Source organism: Coturnix japonica, chromosome 2 (assembly GCF_054131305.1).
Source record: "Coturnix japonica strain WE chromosome 2, WE-NBRP24, whole genome shotgun sequence".
In the NCBI taxonomy this organism is placed as follows: Eukaryota; Metazoa; Chordata; class Aves; order Galliformes; family Phasianidae; genus Coturnix; species Coturnix japonica.
This window is the reverse complement of record NC_140664.1, coordinates 96,227,385-96,243,539: the sequence shown is the minus strand read 5'-3', so window position 1 is coordinate 96,243,539 and position 16,155 is coordinate 96,227,385. Positions and strand designations below refer to the sequence as shown.

The 16,155-nt window shown below is 36.0% G+C and overlaps 1 protein-coding gene across 2 annotated transcripts in view; it reads right to left on the bottom strand.

The window, feature by feature from the left end:
* Positions 1-16,155, bottom strand: part of GABBR2 (gamma-aminobutyric acid type B receptor subunit 2) — a 438,554-nt gene that overhangs the window by 234,292 nt on the left and 188,107 nt on the right. The gene's annotated exons all lie outside the window — the stretch shown is intronic.

Below are 16,155 nucleotides of genomic sequence, written 5' to 3'. Positions count from 1 at the left end.
AAGAGTGCTGTTATGGGTACTTCTGTGTAAATGTAAATTCATTACCCAGACAGTAATCATAGTGGCTTCTAAATAATGTATTGCTATTTTGTAGCATAAAATATGCAGAAAACTAGTAAACGATCCAAAATTATTTCTAATGGTGAAATAAAACAGGACTACAGATATTCAATCACTTTCAACACCTTCAAATCTTCTACAACTTAAGGCAGAATAGTCATATATAAAGTTTTCTATGCTAGAAGAAGTAGGCCAGGAAAATAGATGGTGCATTATTATTGCACTTCATACAGGCTTCAAACACACTGTAATGTAGGATTTCTCCTAAATAAGGGATAAAGATCCAAATAGAATTCGATCTAACTAGTATAAAAGAAACCAGCATGACTCATGTCATGCTGACATTTTTTGGGGGGCCATCAGTGCATCCATCAATATCAATTAAGGTATTAAAAAAAATTCAACATTTTTTTTTTCTCCATTTTATCCATGAATTAAAGTCCAGAGTTTTTTGACTTGTTCAATAGAAAGCTGTCAGTCACCTGTTTGAGGAAGAGACTAAAACCTTAAAAGAACGGAAGCACCAATTTCTGAAACAGGCATCCAGGCAGAAAGAAGCAGCAACCATGCTGGAGTTGTACTATATGGAAACTACACACTCATCTTTGACTATTGCTGTCACTGGATAAAGAGAGCAGTGGCCAAGATCATTCTGGTGGATTACAAATCCTTTTGGATACCTCACCTGAATTTTTCTATCAGTGAACATTTTCTGAAAATATGTCTCAATATTACTGTTCTGTTTCCAACCCAAAAAGAGGAGAAGCAATTCTAGAAAATGTCAGAAAGGCACATGAAGTGGAATTGGATTACATGTGCAAAATTAATGACATCTAACATTTAATTAGCATCATAATGCCATCCACTGCCTGAGGAAAAAGGATAACATGAAAAATAAAGCTGAGAATTTCAAGACTAATAAAAGAAACCCAACCATATCATACCAGTTCTTTACTACTGAAAAGTATTTTCAAAAAGAGTCATGCACTTGAGAAAAAATCCAATTGTGCTTTTCAGGAAGCTCAAGAGGTTCTCCTCCTGTCCCTTATATATAGTGCCAGAGCTGAAGGATGCTTAAAGGAGTGAGAGAGAATGTCACTGTAAGTCTGCAACAGAAAAAAAAATACTTAATGTTTAAATGGCACTCCATGGCAGAAGGAGAGATACAGTGATTGCTGTCACCTTTGGTGAAGCAAGTTATGGATGAAACTATCTTTGCTCCCAATCTCTTTTTTTTATTCCCCCCTCCTCTGCTGCTCAAGAACTGATAATGGCACTAACTGTTACACTGCTGATTCTCCCAGATTCAACATGAGACACAACTGTTCTGTGCTGCAGGCTTTGTAAAGCCATCACTTCTCTCAAAAAACTCATGCAACTTAGACAGAAGCCACAGTCACATTCTTTTTGGAAAGTTATTTAGATAAGCAAGCTAGTTAATAGCTCAGATAATCCATGCCATGCTAACAACAATTTGCAATCTAAGTAAAAGTAAGCCAAAGCAAGACAAATAACAGCTCAGCTAGACCATTTTCATCATATTGTCTGTGACAATGACAAGATTTAACATTATTTCAGAGTTTGGAGATTATCCCTTAGTCCTCCAACTTTAAAGAAAATACAGAAGCTTTAGTAAACAGTTTTTTGAATATTGAAGAAAACTTGCACCAACATTTCCCACAGTGTCGTATGGCTGCTATTTCACACTTTATTTACTTCACAATCCTCAGAAGGATGCCATATGGTGGTGATAATTTTCTGCACTTGAGGTTCTCAGTTTGGTTCATGTACTTCCTCCACTGAGATTTCAACTGTCAGCTAAAGATGGGCTCCAGTTACCTGTGAAAAGTTCTTTTTGACAAGAAATTTTCCCCTGGCTTTTGTACACATCTTTCTGATCACTATAGTGCTTTCATTAATTGCTCTCATCTCTTCTTCTCTGGCAATCTCAAGGTTCTGATTTTTTTTTCCTTCTAGCATCTTTTTTCTTGAGTTCTTCAAATCACAACAATTCTTGGTATATATTATAATCGGGTTCTTTATAAATAAATTCTACAGAGCATTTTATATTATTCTGATTCTGGGATTCTAAGCGGGTATTATGTTGCATCTTAGCATACTGTCTTAAATAGCCTTACTTTGGTGGGTCTTTTACAGCAATTCAGTTAAAAATACCACAGTGGCTTCTTTTCACTTCATTGGCTTCACAGTCTCTTTTCCTACAGAAGAATCCCCCAGAGTCATATTAATATAAGCAATTTGGTTTAAGAAAGTAAAGCCAAGCTTATCCATTACTTTAATGGAAGAAGTTTTCTTTCCTTTTCTTTCTTTGTGAAACAAGGAATGTGTTAAATGCAAATGATGCAAAAATACAAGAAATTCATCAGGACTGTCTGAGATGAAATCCCTAATACCATATGGAAACCAGAGGACAAAATCTTCAAGGCTGCCTGAGCATTACTTGATTAGTTTTATGCTATAATTAAGCAAGAAGTTCCCTTCTTTGTCTTAGTGTAACTTGTATCTTGAGGTGGTAGAAGTTATGGGTATTTGTTATGAACTGGCAATCACCTTGTTGTTCACGTGTGCTATGTGTTGTTCACAGCCCTTTCTGTTTCAGCATTAAGGATTACGCTTGGAATTCACAGATCACGTGGAATCAGACTTCACCTTTTGGCATCCCCACAGAGGTAACAACAATCTGGCATGAAAAAAAAATGTTCTGTACCTTTTAGTTATATATAGTGCTTCATTTTACCTCTCTGAAAATAGGAAGGAGAGAATACACATGACATCATTAAGGTTTATGGATTTATCTCAATGAGAATTTAGTAATCCTCTTAGAAATAACTTTTCTGTTTGCTTGAGATAAATTTCAGATCATTTATTACATGTTTTTGGTTCACCTAGAAATATATATATGTATGCATAAAATATATATATCTGTAATTTCTGTTCTGAAGTTAACTGCCAGCCTATTTCAATGACATGAACAATTGAGAAAAACTTCAAAGGAGCATACTAGAATGGAGTCAGACAAAATCCTTTTGAAATCATCCAGCTCTTCCATCTAGTCAGCACAGTAAGTATAACAAAAACATCCGTAATATAATATTGCCTCATCATTTTCCTATCTTCATATATCAAGAACATTTAAAGTTCTTAAAAAATCATTCCAACAACTACAATAATTAAAATTAAGAGGATAATGAAAATATCATCTTCCCCGTTAGTTGCATGTAAACTGATGCAGATATGGTTGCATTATGGTAACCTAAAACTAGCCATATAAAATGTTGTCAGATATCTACCAAAATGCACTACAACTTCAGTCTTCCAGTGTCTATTCTAACTCATCAACAGTATACATTCTGCACTAACTCAGGATGCACATTTCTCATTTACACATGAATGAGACCAAGAAGAATAGAAAAGAAACCCATTAGCCCATCAAAACAAACACAGCCCTGCCAAGAAGAAGCAATCATAGAATCACAGAATCACAACATTGGAAAGGACCTACAAGATCATCTAGTCCAAACATCCTCCCTTTACCATTGCTACAGCAAACCACTAAACCATATCTCCTAGCTCCCTATCCAGACACTTCCTGAACACTGCCAGGGATGGTGACTCCACAACCTCTCTGGGCAGGCCATTCCAGTACCTGACCGCTCTCTGAGAGAAAAAGTTCTTTCTTATGTCCAGTCTAAACCTCATCTGATACAATGATCATGTACTGGGAGTCACGAGCAAGGCATGTGGATTGTTTAGGAAAGGTTCTTTTTTTTTTCTTACCTTTTTTTTTTTTTTTTTTTTTTTTTTAAACATCAAAGCTTTGTAGACATTTAAATTTAGAATTTTTGAAGCTGCAGCCAGAAGAGTTCTGTAATGCTTTACCTATTTATTAATTTTAGAGCTCAGAGACTTCGTTGAATAATGTCTGGAGAAGCTCATTTCCATACAAATAATGGCATTCCAAAATATCAGACGTATAGATGATATGACAGGAAATCGCCATGACATTTCTACTACAGACATTTCACTCCTACTGACCACACATCACTAATTTATAGGAATATCAATCCACTGACATGGAATCGGATTCTATATGAGCACATCAAATTAAGGGGACAGAAAAGTCATTACTGACACTTTGATCTAAAAAGGTATAATAGAGAAAGGAAAGGAGAGGAACTTCCCCCCAACACACACCCTCAGCAATTCCCTAGGTCACCATCTGCATTTCTCCTATGTTTATCCTGAAAGAGAAGAAATACCAAGAAAGTGAGAATATCTCACAACATTGTGCTACTCTTAGTTTCCTATCTTTTCCCCAAATTTTTATATAATAAAGGTTAATAGATTGTCTGCTTTTCACAGGAAGTGACATTTAAGTGTATTCACACAGTCTGTGTTGTGGTGGGAAAGGAGCCTACACTAACAGTAACTGAGTGGAGCTATTTACTTATGCTATTTATCTCAGTCAAAATGGCAATATGCAGAAGCTGAACAACCCAGAAGCTATGCTGGATAGAATGGGTGCTTGGCTAATGTAAAAGGTTGAGCCCTTACTATTAGCCTCTGTAAAATTCATGGTGCACAAACATAGTTGCTTATGTCAGGGCTCTGACAAGAAAGGTTAATTCATTTTCAATTTATTACTAGAGACCACTGAAGGAAAGTAAAGTGGCAGCAATAGCCCCACATATATGACAGATGTAAAGCACTGTGTTGGATTTTCTGGACTGAGGGCATTTCTAAGATATTTTTCAGATGAGGACAAATAGACTTTGCCAATTCTTTTACACAGCCAGCAGGAACATGAGCATATAGAACCAGAACAAGATGCAGAAAAGAACTAAACTGCAACCTGTTGCAAAACACACAAACGAGCTGAGGGTGCCACTGTCAAACCCTGCATGACTTTCCTAAGTGTACTATGTGAACTATATGTAACTGCCTTACATAGCAGCAAAGTAAGGGCACAATATGTTGAATACTAGCAAAGCTTAGCATCTTATTTATTTATTTATTTATTTATTTATTTTAGTGAAAATTAACTGTAAATGGAAGTTCAAATATTTTCTTTCCACCTCCCAATAGAATGTCTTGCACATCCCATGGGATGTGCACATCTCACTTTGGATACAACTATTCAGTGGTCTCCTTAGCCCTACTCACAGCTTGTCAGGCATACTTGAACTCACCGGCATCTGTCCGGATTGCAACATGGACCAAAGACAATTTGTGCCCACTTACTAAAACATATACTCTTCAAGATATACACTTAAAAAGTGCCTAGAGTCCCTTTGTAGTCATCTCCTAAGACTAGAACTAGCCAATTCTAAAAAACTGCAGAAGTGGCCTCTGTGAAAAAAGCCCAGAAATTGCCAAGGTAAGAAACAGCTCCAGCTCAGAGTTTCCAAAGCCTTCTTTTTTCTCATCATCCTGCAGCCTGTGCATTTGTTAAACCTCTAAAAAAATAAAAAATAAAAAAAAAAAACCTCTACTACTCTATCTCTTAACAGAGGGTCTTAATCTGGGAGGGAGATCCATATGGTTCTTAATTTAAAACTAGTCCATGGAAAGGAATCTTCAAGATACCATTTTTTATTTTTATTTTTTTCCTATTGAGACCCCTCACCTTAGGCATTTACTGGCTATAATGGGAACCTAAATGATCAGCTCAGACTAGACACTACTGTTTATGTGGCCAATACTACACAAAACTAATCGTGAACAGCAATTTCTGCTAGCAAAGGGTGCACATTCTGGCCTCTGGGAGAGAATTCTGCTTGCAGGATCTCAGCTCATCACTAAGGATGAAGCACATAATTATATAGTTCACACACTTTTAGAACAGTGAATATTTAAGAGAGACAAATCTACATCCAGTCTTCTCCAAATGATGGGAAAAAAAAATCTGTTTTAACAAATCTACCCAGAATCAATCTTTATGCAGTTTTGCTGTTAAAATTTGCCTAAAGTTTTGAGTCAACAATATACAGGAATCTTACCTGAGGAAAAAAACCCTCAATCACTTGTAATTCAAGAAATTGATGGGAAATATTTACTATGGAAAACCAAATAAACAAACACACAAAAAAACACCAGTGCAAGTTAGGCAAAATATTTAAAGGACACAATGTTGATGCTAAACAAGGCAGTTGGGTCTGCGGGGATTTCTTTAGTATTGTAGCTGTAGAACTTCACAAAGGAAAAGTAATTCCAAAGAGAAAAGAAATGTTGAAAACAAGTTTCCAGTTGAAAGGGTGTTGACAAACTTTTGGGTTTTATCCTAGACAAGTATTTGTATTAAAGAACTTAATATTCATACAAAAGAAAACATTAGTGAAACTATGAGTGATAGAATCCATTACAGAAATCTAGAGAGCAAATAATGTGGTTTTTCATTTCAGCATACTGGACAAGCGAAGCAAAGCTGCTTTAAGGACAGGCCTCAGGACAAATTGTAGAAGGCTGACAAGGGTAATGCAGAGCACTTGTCTGTTCCGCCAGTACAAGAGCAAACACTTTTGCAATCATTAGACCTGACAGAAGCAAAAAAATAAAAATGATTTTAAAAAAAAAGAAAATGAGATTTTACTAAGCTGTAGGCAAATTAGTTTGCTCGTCCATCAGAACATCATGGGCTCAAATTAAACAAATAAAGCTGAAGTGAGGAAAACGAGTGGAAAGCAAAAGACGAGCTGAAGGCTACACACTATACTGCAGTGTATCATAATCAAACAATAAATCATATATTCATTCCTCTTCTTCTGCAGGGTATACCATTTCAGTGTGTTGCAGGCAGCCCTGAAGTCTCCTGAACTGCAAGGAGTACAATTTTCCAGTATAGCCAAAGAACAATATCAGAGCTGGGAACTTTGCAAGCAATACACTACCTAAGGAATTTGGATCTCTGCTAGCCTAGGGGTCTCTGAACACTTGTGAATTTTTACTATGACTGTCAGGACTGAATGGCAAATGCTATTTTAAAAAAGCAGATATTTACAATTTGTTCTATACATTTTGAAATAGACTTTTCTATATTCCATCTCTGTATTAGTGAATTTGATAGTAATGCATATTGTTCTTTTACAGTCCTAGAGCCTATGTCTTGAAAAGACACAGGCTTCTTCTTGATGAAACTGGGCAATGCCAGCAGGCAGAATGTTTCTATAAAAATGGCTTGGAGGAAATGACAATACACTTTTCATTGATAAAGTCTCTGCAGCTGGATTCTGCAATCTCTCCCTTTAAAAAAATATTTAATACCTCATATCAAAGATCACCGTTGGTAAATTAAGAGTACAGTTGATTGTCCAATTGTAGCAGCAGGCAGAAGAATCAAAGAATGGAAATTTTCACATTGAAGTCGTGACAAGATTCAAAATTAAGCACAAATTAAAGGAGAAAATTTGGCCAAGTTAGATCTGGTAAAAACATTACCACTTCCTTCTTTAGGACTACAGACGAGACTTATTTTGCTCTGTGCAACTGTGGATGAGAAGAGTTCCAAATTCAACAGCAGGTATGTTTTATAGAAGAAACCTTGATTCAATTGAAAGCCATGGTTTAAGCAATCACCATGCAAGGCACCTCTCCTGATAACTGTAGAGCTTCCTCTTTCCCACACATATAATTTAAGCATGATATTTTCCTATATGCTTTTTATTTACTTTTTAGGAAGGGAGACTGCATCCTGGGATATGCATCTGAGATGACACAACAGTTTCCCCTAGTGCTGACACCTGTTTTTCTGTCTGGTGTTTTTTCTGTCTGTGATCAAGTTGTACTCAGTCACAAAGAACTGTTAAGGGAGATTTGCCCTGTCTAGCAGAACCAACTAACACCATATCTTCTTGTCTCTCGTGGTGTAATTTTATCTTCTCTAGACCTCTATTTAGGGATGCAAAATGCATCAGATCAAATTTTCACTGTGTCTACCTGCTATAAACAAAGTCACAGTAAAGAAACTCCTGCTTGAGAGATGTTACTAACTGTGACTAGAGGAAAACCAATATCTGCTCATTTTCATCACTCTCAACAACTGCCAGCTGAACATCCACCTTAAAAAAAAAAAAAAAAAAAAAAAAAATTTGAAAGCGAAATGAGTGAAATGTACTCATTTATTTATAGAGATATAATGCTACCTAATCCTTCTCCCTCTAGTATATGTGTTATTTGAAGAGTGAAGTACAGGAATTCACAACCCACCCACTCCCTCAGAGCAATACAGAGCAAATACAAGCATTTCTTGTTGTGGATTTGTTTCAGAGTATCTTGTTTTCCACCCACACTGTACTCTTCTGGAATGGGCTGTGCTCCCATTTATTGCAGTAGGAAAAGTATTTGGAGTTACTGACAAAAAAACAATGCAGACTCTGAGGCTTTACTGATTGGGAATCAGTCCTTGTGGCTGGCTGATGTGGTGTGAATTACTCTGAGAAGACTCAGAAGGGAACAGAATACATAACTTACACATCCTTGGTGAGTTCTTGAAAAAGAAGATAAGTTGAAAATTTTATCATCTGCAGAAGCAGGGCTGCTAGAGAAAGGACTGGCCTCCAGCACCCACAGCAATCTGGTTTAGATGACTCCTGAATATACAGAATCATAGAACATCTTGGGCTGGAAGGAACTTCAAAGATCATCTAGTTCCAAATACCCTGCCATAGAAGTGTTGCCAACCACTAAATCAGGCACTAAAAGAGCTGGATTTAAAATACACAGGAATCTCAGTATCATCTCTTGGATAACTTTCCCAGATCCTTGTCCTATGTTTTTGTCATCTCTGATTCTGACATTGTGAATGCATCCAAAAGAGATACAAACATCACTCCACGAATCATGTAAGAAAGAAGAACAAATAAACTTTGCAGTTCTTGGATCTGGGGAGTCTAAACTTTCTTACTGAACTATCTTTATCAGCCAACTTCAAAGATTATCTAGTGTCAAAGCATTGCAGAAATATCTGGAAACTAAGATGAAAGACAGTGCCAAAACATTTCTAATGAATTTAATTCCTATTTACAGCTTTCCTCTATTTGTTTCAACAAGTATATAATTTACTTTTTGACATTTACAGAAAGAGTTGTCTCAAGTCCTCTTAAACTGTATTGACTGCAGGTGTAGTTTAGAAACATGTGTGCTAGAAATGTTCATGCACTAATTCAACCAGGGAATACTAACATAATGTCCAAGTAGCTTGTTTGATCTGGACTGATTTTTGTCAGTGGACAAGGGAAGAGACATTGATGTCATCTATCTGGACTCCAGTAAGGTCTTGGCATGGTTCCCCATAACATCATTCTCTCCAAATAGGAAAGACATGGACTTAATGGGTGGACTGTTCAGTGGATGAGGAACTGGTTGCAAGATTGTATACAAATTCTAGCGGTCAACAGGCCATAAAACATCTTAAAAATGCAAAGCTTAAATTGATATTAAAATGTTACAAGCTTCAGCTATAATATTACGAATGAAGGAGTTTTAGAAGGGAGTGAATCTGAAAACATCGCCCATATCTTGGGTTCCTAAAACAGCTGGAATCTATGAAAAAAACAGGAAAATCAAGGAAGCTTACCATGTATCCTGTTCTACCACTTTCTGGATGACCACTACAACTGGGAGAGGTGCTTGAGTACTGGAAGATTATAAAAGTCCCTGTTTCCAAAAAGCAGAAAAAAGAAGACACGGGAACTACATATAGGTCAGCCTCACCTCAGTCCCTGAGAAGGTGAGAGAACAACAAATTCTGGGAAGTGTCTGGGGACTGCCTATCTGGAAGCAGCTTTACAGAAGACGTCCTGAAGATGCTGTAGAGCTAAGCCATGAGATTTGGAAACAGGAAACTCAGATAGTGGTTCCTGCATTTCTAAGTGTTTTGACACAGGTGAGTTGCTCAAACTATCCTGCTGATCTGCAACTAGGATGATTTCATCAGACACAATTTGGAACACTATTACAAGATATGAAAGTGATTAGAAAGTAATTATTATAAAAAACATTAGTCTAGTGCCCATCACTGAGGGGAAAAAAAAAAAAAAAGAGAGAGAGAGAGAGAGAGAAGCTCAGAATATGCCACTGACAAAAAATTCTTAAGAAAAATGGTAGGAATGAAGAATGCCATTAAATGCATTGAGTCACATCTCTCAAAAGCACACTCTCATTCAGCCAAGACATTCAATTTAACACTGTAGGATACTTCTCACCTTAAAATGCCTTTTTTCTTTAGCTGAGTTCACAGAATGTTTTCTAAAAATCGAGACAAACATAGGATAAGATTCTGTCTCTCAGATTTCACCCTGCTATGTTGTAAACCTGAGACTTTCCCATAATTTCTTCTTCTGAATATTTGAACTTCTGAATATTTGAATATTTGACTTCTGAATATTTGCCAAAAACCCAGAGAACTATGAGAAGTCTAATATTTTATCAGTGTTCAGAATTTTTAGAAGTCACTAAGTAACTTTGGCTTAAGGAACAGTACAGCACCAGTACAGCACATGCTTAACTTAAAGCAGTTTAAGAGATGCATTTTCTTCTTGACTCCAGATTAGCTTTCAAAGGGAATGGATTCTGTTAACTTTACACACTCTTCCAGGAAGGTTCATCATTCCAAAAGGCATTCCATGGATTTAACCGTAACCTCTGAGCAACCCAAACCTTGAATATTAATACACTGTTTTAAAAACATTTCTTTTACTGAAGTGAACTTATCCTCTTCTCTGAATTAGGCAATATTATATTATCAATGTATGTGCACAAATTTTAAAATTTATCACTGCACTACTGATTTTAATTTGAAAATAACCTGCAATTGTCTGATTAATGGAAGATAATTAGAACTCCAATCAAAATATTGGGGTTGGAGGGAGGGGAAATGCTTGCAAGTTAAATAGTTACACAACTGTTCACAATCTTATTTAATCCTTGTATTCTCATATTATAAAAAATAACAAAAACAAACAAATGAAAACATTTTAAATCCCCCAAACATCAAAGCATGGCAAAATCTAAAAAGGAAATATGATGACGCAGTCATATTAGTAATATACAAGTCTAATGTCTATCACAACAAGCATTGTTTTGGATCATTTCTTCAGTATAAGCTAAAAGCAATTTTATTTGAGTTCAGATTTGTCTTATTTTCAGATAAAGTGATGACTGTTATATTGTATACATTAACAAATTCAATGAAATGGAATCTCTCAGCCACATACATTAGAGGTTTGCAAACTCAGTACTGTTCATTCCATTGCTTTATCTGATATTGGAAATACCAGTCTGTCTCATATGCACAGCAACAGGATTAAAGATAAGAGTGGTGAGCACTACTCTTAAAATAAAACATAAACTTAAGTTTGATTTCATTTTGTTCAATACACATGAAGTTTAACAAGGATGTTGTCAGCTCATGGAAATCCTGGGGCCAGGATAGCTGAGTCTGACTTCAGTGCAAAATAACACAGATAAAACAATGAATTCCCTTTAAACAGCACTGCTTGTGGCTGTAATTCTTTACCAGGTGATGCTGTAGCCTCTTTTTGTTTGTTTGTTTGTTCTGTTTTTGGAAGCTAACAAAAATGGATAATGGGAAACAGAATAAAAAGTGAAAATTATTGGTTAAAATACTACTGCCATAAGAAAAAAAAAAAAAGTTTCTTAGCATGGATGATAATTCCATAAAAGGACAGAAATACCTTTGCACTACCAAAAATTCCAGCAAATGATAACTTGTATTTTATAAGCCCAAATGTCTTATTTACAGATTCTAAGCTTGTTTATAACAATTTTTGTCATTTTAAATTCCTGCAATGATTTCTGTCGCTTAAAAACAAACTAGCAAATATTTAATTTCTCATAGATATGGATAGCATCCTGAAGTACTAGAAGAAACCACTTTTATAGGCTGCCTATGAAGATCTTAATGTATTGAATTATAGAAAACCATAATTACCAGACAGAAAAGGGAAAGATATTCTTCTTCACAAACTCAGGAAAACTTGAAGTAAGCTGTCCCTAAGATTATCCTAGCAACCAAGCAAGAATCTGGAACTGAGTGATATGATGGACAATCTCAGACACATTTGTGCCTCCACTAAGAGGATTATCTCCATATTTTCTTTCTATTAAACTCACTGGAACTATTTTGGGGAGATGATTTGGGCTTTTGAGAACAGGAACTCGTAAGATTATGTAAAGGAAAAAAAAAAATGAACTAAGAAACTAAAATGCACTAAGGCAGATTAAATACAGATTTTGTTTTACTAGCACTTTCACATCAACAGTTCATAGCTTTTAAGGTATGCAGCCTAGTTTGGTGAAAATAAGAAACAAAGAAGCACTACAAAGAGATGTTGTGAAAAAGTTCAGCATTTAAACAATAACATCTCTTAATGTTATTTTGCCTGCTTTCACATTCTTCTCTCTATGCCTTTTCCCACATTCTTGACTGCCTTCTGTCTCACATCTCTTGTATTCCATCTGTCTTTCTACATTACTACACTCTATGTGGGTACAGGGGTCCTCCAAGGATTAAATTACTAGATATTGTTAGAGCTCCGAACTTCAGCATTCCTAGTATCTGGTAAATTTTATGCTTTCAAGCTCATCCTTGGAGAAAAAGTAATAATTTCTTGCTGCTCCACCACCTCTTGAAAATGTGATGAGGGCTGGAAGTCTCTGCTCTTGCCTTTCTTCAGAAGCCTGAGAAGTCAAACAACACAATTACACCTTGAAGTCTCCACGGCCTGTAACCACAGCCACCAAACACAGGTGCTCAGGTTTGTTTTTTTTTTTTTGGCTAAAGTTTGAAAGTTCACCAGATACCTAATTTCTTTCCTCTGCTTAATCCTTCTATGCTCCTCTGTAACTATCTCATCTACCTATCCAATTAATTCTTATAGGAAGTGACTACTAATGCAGATCCTAGTTTGCAGACACCATAGTGAGACAGCAGCAGTTCTTCAGCAAACTTCTAGATTAGCTTATGGGTAAAATTCTAGACTTCTGTCCTGCTTTCTCTGCAGAAAGAGACATACTACTTGGAGAAGGCTTGTTATTCATGAGCAGCTTTTCTTCCAGACAGTTTTTCCTAGTATTATATTTTTGGGAAAATCGATATTAGTAAGTGCTAAATTATTTCAATTTAGGTAAAATGGATTCCGATGAGCCATAGATTTTAAAGTAGATTTCACTATACAAAATACAGAACAGCAAGAAATCTTAGGAATGTTAATCAGGTCATTCAAAAAAGTAGCATTTTGTCCACTTACAAAGGAAATTTAGTTTTATTTTTTTGTGTATTTTTAGATCTGTAAATTCAGTATAGATGGTGATAGGACCATGAGGCAATATTTTATCTTCCATTTTATATATATTTTAATCTGTTTCATTAACTTACAGAACACTTCTCATTTTTTTCTGTCTTTTTGAAATGCCACCTACACTGATAAAATAACATTAGGAGTTCTCAGTATTTCCAGGAAAAAAAGCAGAGAAATCACATAAAGAGATGACTATTACGAAGTACAGAAAAATAAAGAGTCATTTACGATGAACAGAATTTAAACTGTTTTAAAAACAATCCTAGACATTATTCTCAGTGGGAGGGAAATATATATTTAAAAAATCTGGAAATATCATGAATATAAAACCAAGTGGAAGGCTAAATGCAATTTAACTGAATTTGAACATGACAGAGGAGCAAACAGATACAACAGAAGGCAGATTAGCAGTGTCTAACAATAACACACTAAAGTTTGAATCCTCCTTAGCGTATAAGTGCAAAAAAGTGACAGCTTTCAGTTTGAAACATGCTTTGAACTTATATGAACAAAATGAGCAATATGTAGGAAGGAACAATAGAAAACTAAGACAAATTAGAATTACTGATTAGCAAATACAGCATTACTTGAAAATCATAACATGATTTCACCTTTCTGTTTCATGGTCATATTCTGAAACCTTTACATATGCAACACTGGTGGCTCCCAACAGTTTTCAGTTATTGATAGCTAAGCATGACTTCATTCACACGACATTTCACACCAAACCATGTAATAGAGAAAACACAAACCACAAGACCATCACTTGGTTTGTATTCAAAACACAATCCTAAACAGGTAGTGCTATAGAGTAGCAGAACTAGAGGCATCAGTTCTTGCAGAATCTCCAGTCAGCTGAAAGCTCACCTGGGAACTGAAAACTGAATGTAGTCATGACTTTTCTGAAAACTGTGTATGCAACACCCATAATTCTTCAGGGATCATAAGTAATAAAGCTAGCCATTCTTTGAGAAGCAGGTTAAAACAGACAATCTCCTGAGGTCTCTTCCAACCTAAATTATCCTATGATTCTTTGTCATAGCAAACACTTATAACTAAAAATTGTGAAACAAACAACTAAAACAAAACAAAACAAAACAAAAAAACAACAAAACACTACCAAACAAAAAAAACCCACAACATTTTACAACCTCATTTATAAACCTTTGCCATAGAACCATTAACTTTTGAAACAGGCTCTTCTCCCAGAGGATGAGAATAGGGCAGCAATCCAATAAATCTAGGTCACAGAAGCACAATGGATATGAACTTGCCCTACTTAATAAACGGAACTGATGGAGTTTGTTTATATCCTTATACCAAGAGGACTTAAGCAACTGAAGCATTAATCCAATGGAAGGGACAGCTTTAACTGTACAAACATATGTAAAGAATTTGTAGAGGATACTAATAGTGGGTTGTGCTACTGACAACCATAGAATTCAGATCACTTCAAAAATCATTATCAAAAGGATTTGAGTAATGCCAAGTGAGGGAGGCCCAAGTCACTCTACCTGTATCAGATATACAGATCATAGAATCATGGAATGGTTTGGGTTGGAAGGGAACTTTGAGATCACCTGCTTCCAACCCCAATGCTACAGCAGGACACCTCTCAAGACCAGGTTGCTCAAAACCCCATCCAGCCTGGCCTTTAATGCTTCCACGGAGGGGGCAGCCACAACCTCTCTGGGCAACCTGTTCCAGGGTCTCACCACCCTCACAGTAAAGAATTTCTTCCTGATATCTAATCTAAATGTACCCTCTTCCAGTTTAAAGCCATTTCTCCTCATCCTGTTGCTATCTACCCTTATAAAATTTCTGTAGGCCCCCCTCAGGTACTGGAAGGCCGCTATCAGGTGTCCCTGGAATCTTTTCTTCTCTAGGCTGAATTAGTGTTGTCTAACATTTTGCACTTTTTCATTTACATACTATTTATTTAAATTTTTTTTTTCTACTTGTCAAGACTACTTTAAATCCCAATTCTGCCTCTGCAAAAGTGCTTCCAGCTCTTCTCAAATAGATACCGATTGATCATTCAGTAAACATTTTATCTCTCCCACTGTCTAGAAAACCTCTTGACAGATTCCCATCCTTCTTGTTTGACAGTGAACCACTGATAGCAGCTCTTTGAAATTATAATTTCAAGACAGAGGAGGATAAAGCATACACAGTTTTTGGCTGCTTTTTACCTCAGCACTCATTTTCAAAACATTCAACAGGTCTGATGATGATTAACCTTGGTGGCAGGAATATTGGACAGAGACAGTATCTTTCTCATGATCAAGTTTCCCCAGTTTTCTTTAGTAACAGTCATAAAATATCACATTTATCACTTACTCCATCTCCTGGAGACCAGTTATTTTGTCATAGAATTAAATTAGTTTGCTTCACATGATTTATTCTTGACAAATCCATTGTGGACATTGTTTAGCATCTTTTTTTCTTCTGTGAAATTCTTAGTCAATTATCTGTTCAAATATCTTTCCAGGAATTTATTTTAGATTGACTGGTCTATAATTCCCTTTATCTTTATGTGCATTTTGGAAAGACAGACAAAAAGGTCTCTTCCCTCCCCCTGCTTATTATCCTTGAATTCTCAGAGCTCATAAGGGAAGAATCTAAGATTTCTTAAGTACTTCAGAGTGAATTAATTGTGACAGAATTTGAAAATGTCTGACTCACCTAAGCAGATTCTAACCTGTTCCTGCCCCTCTTCACTAGTTTTAATTATATTAGTCCTCAGATCACAGTCAGC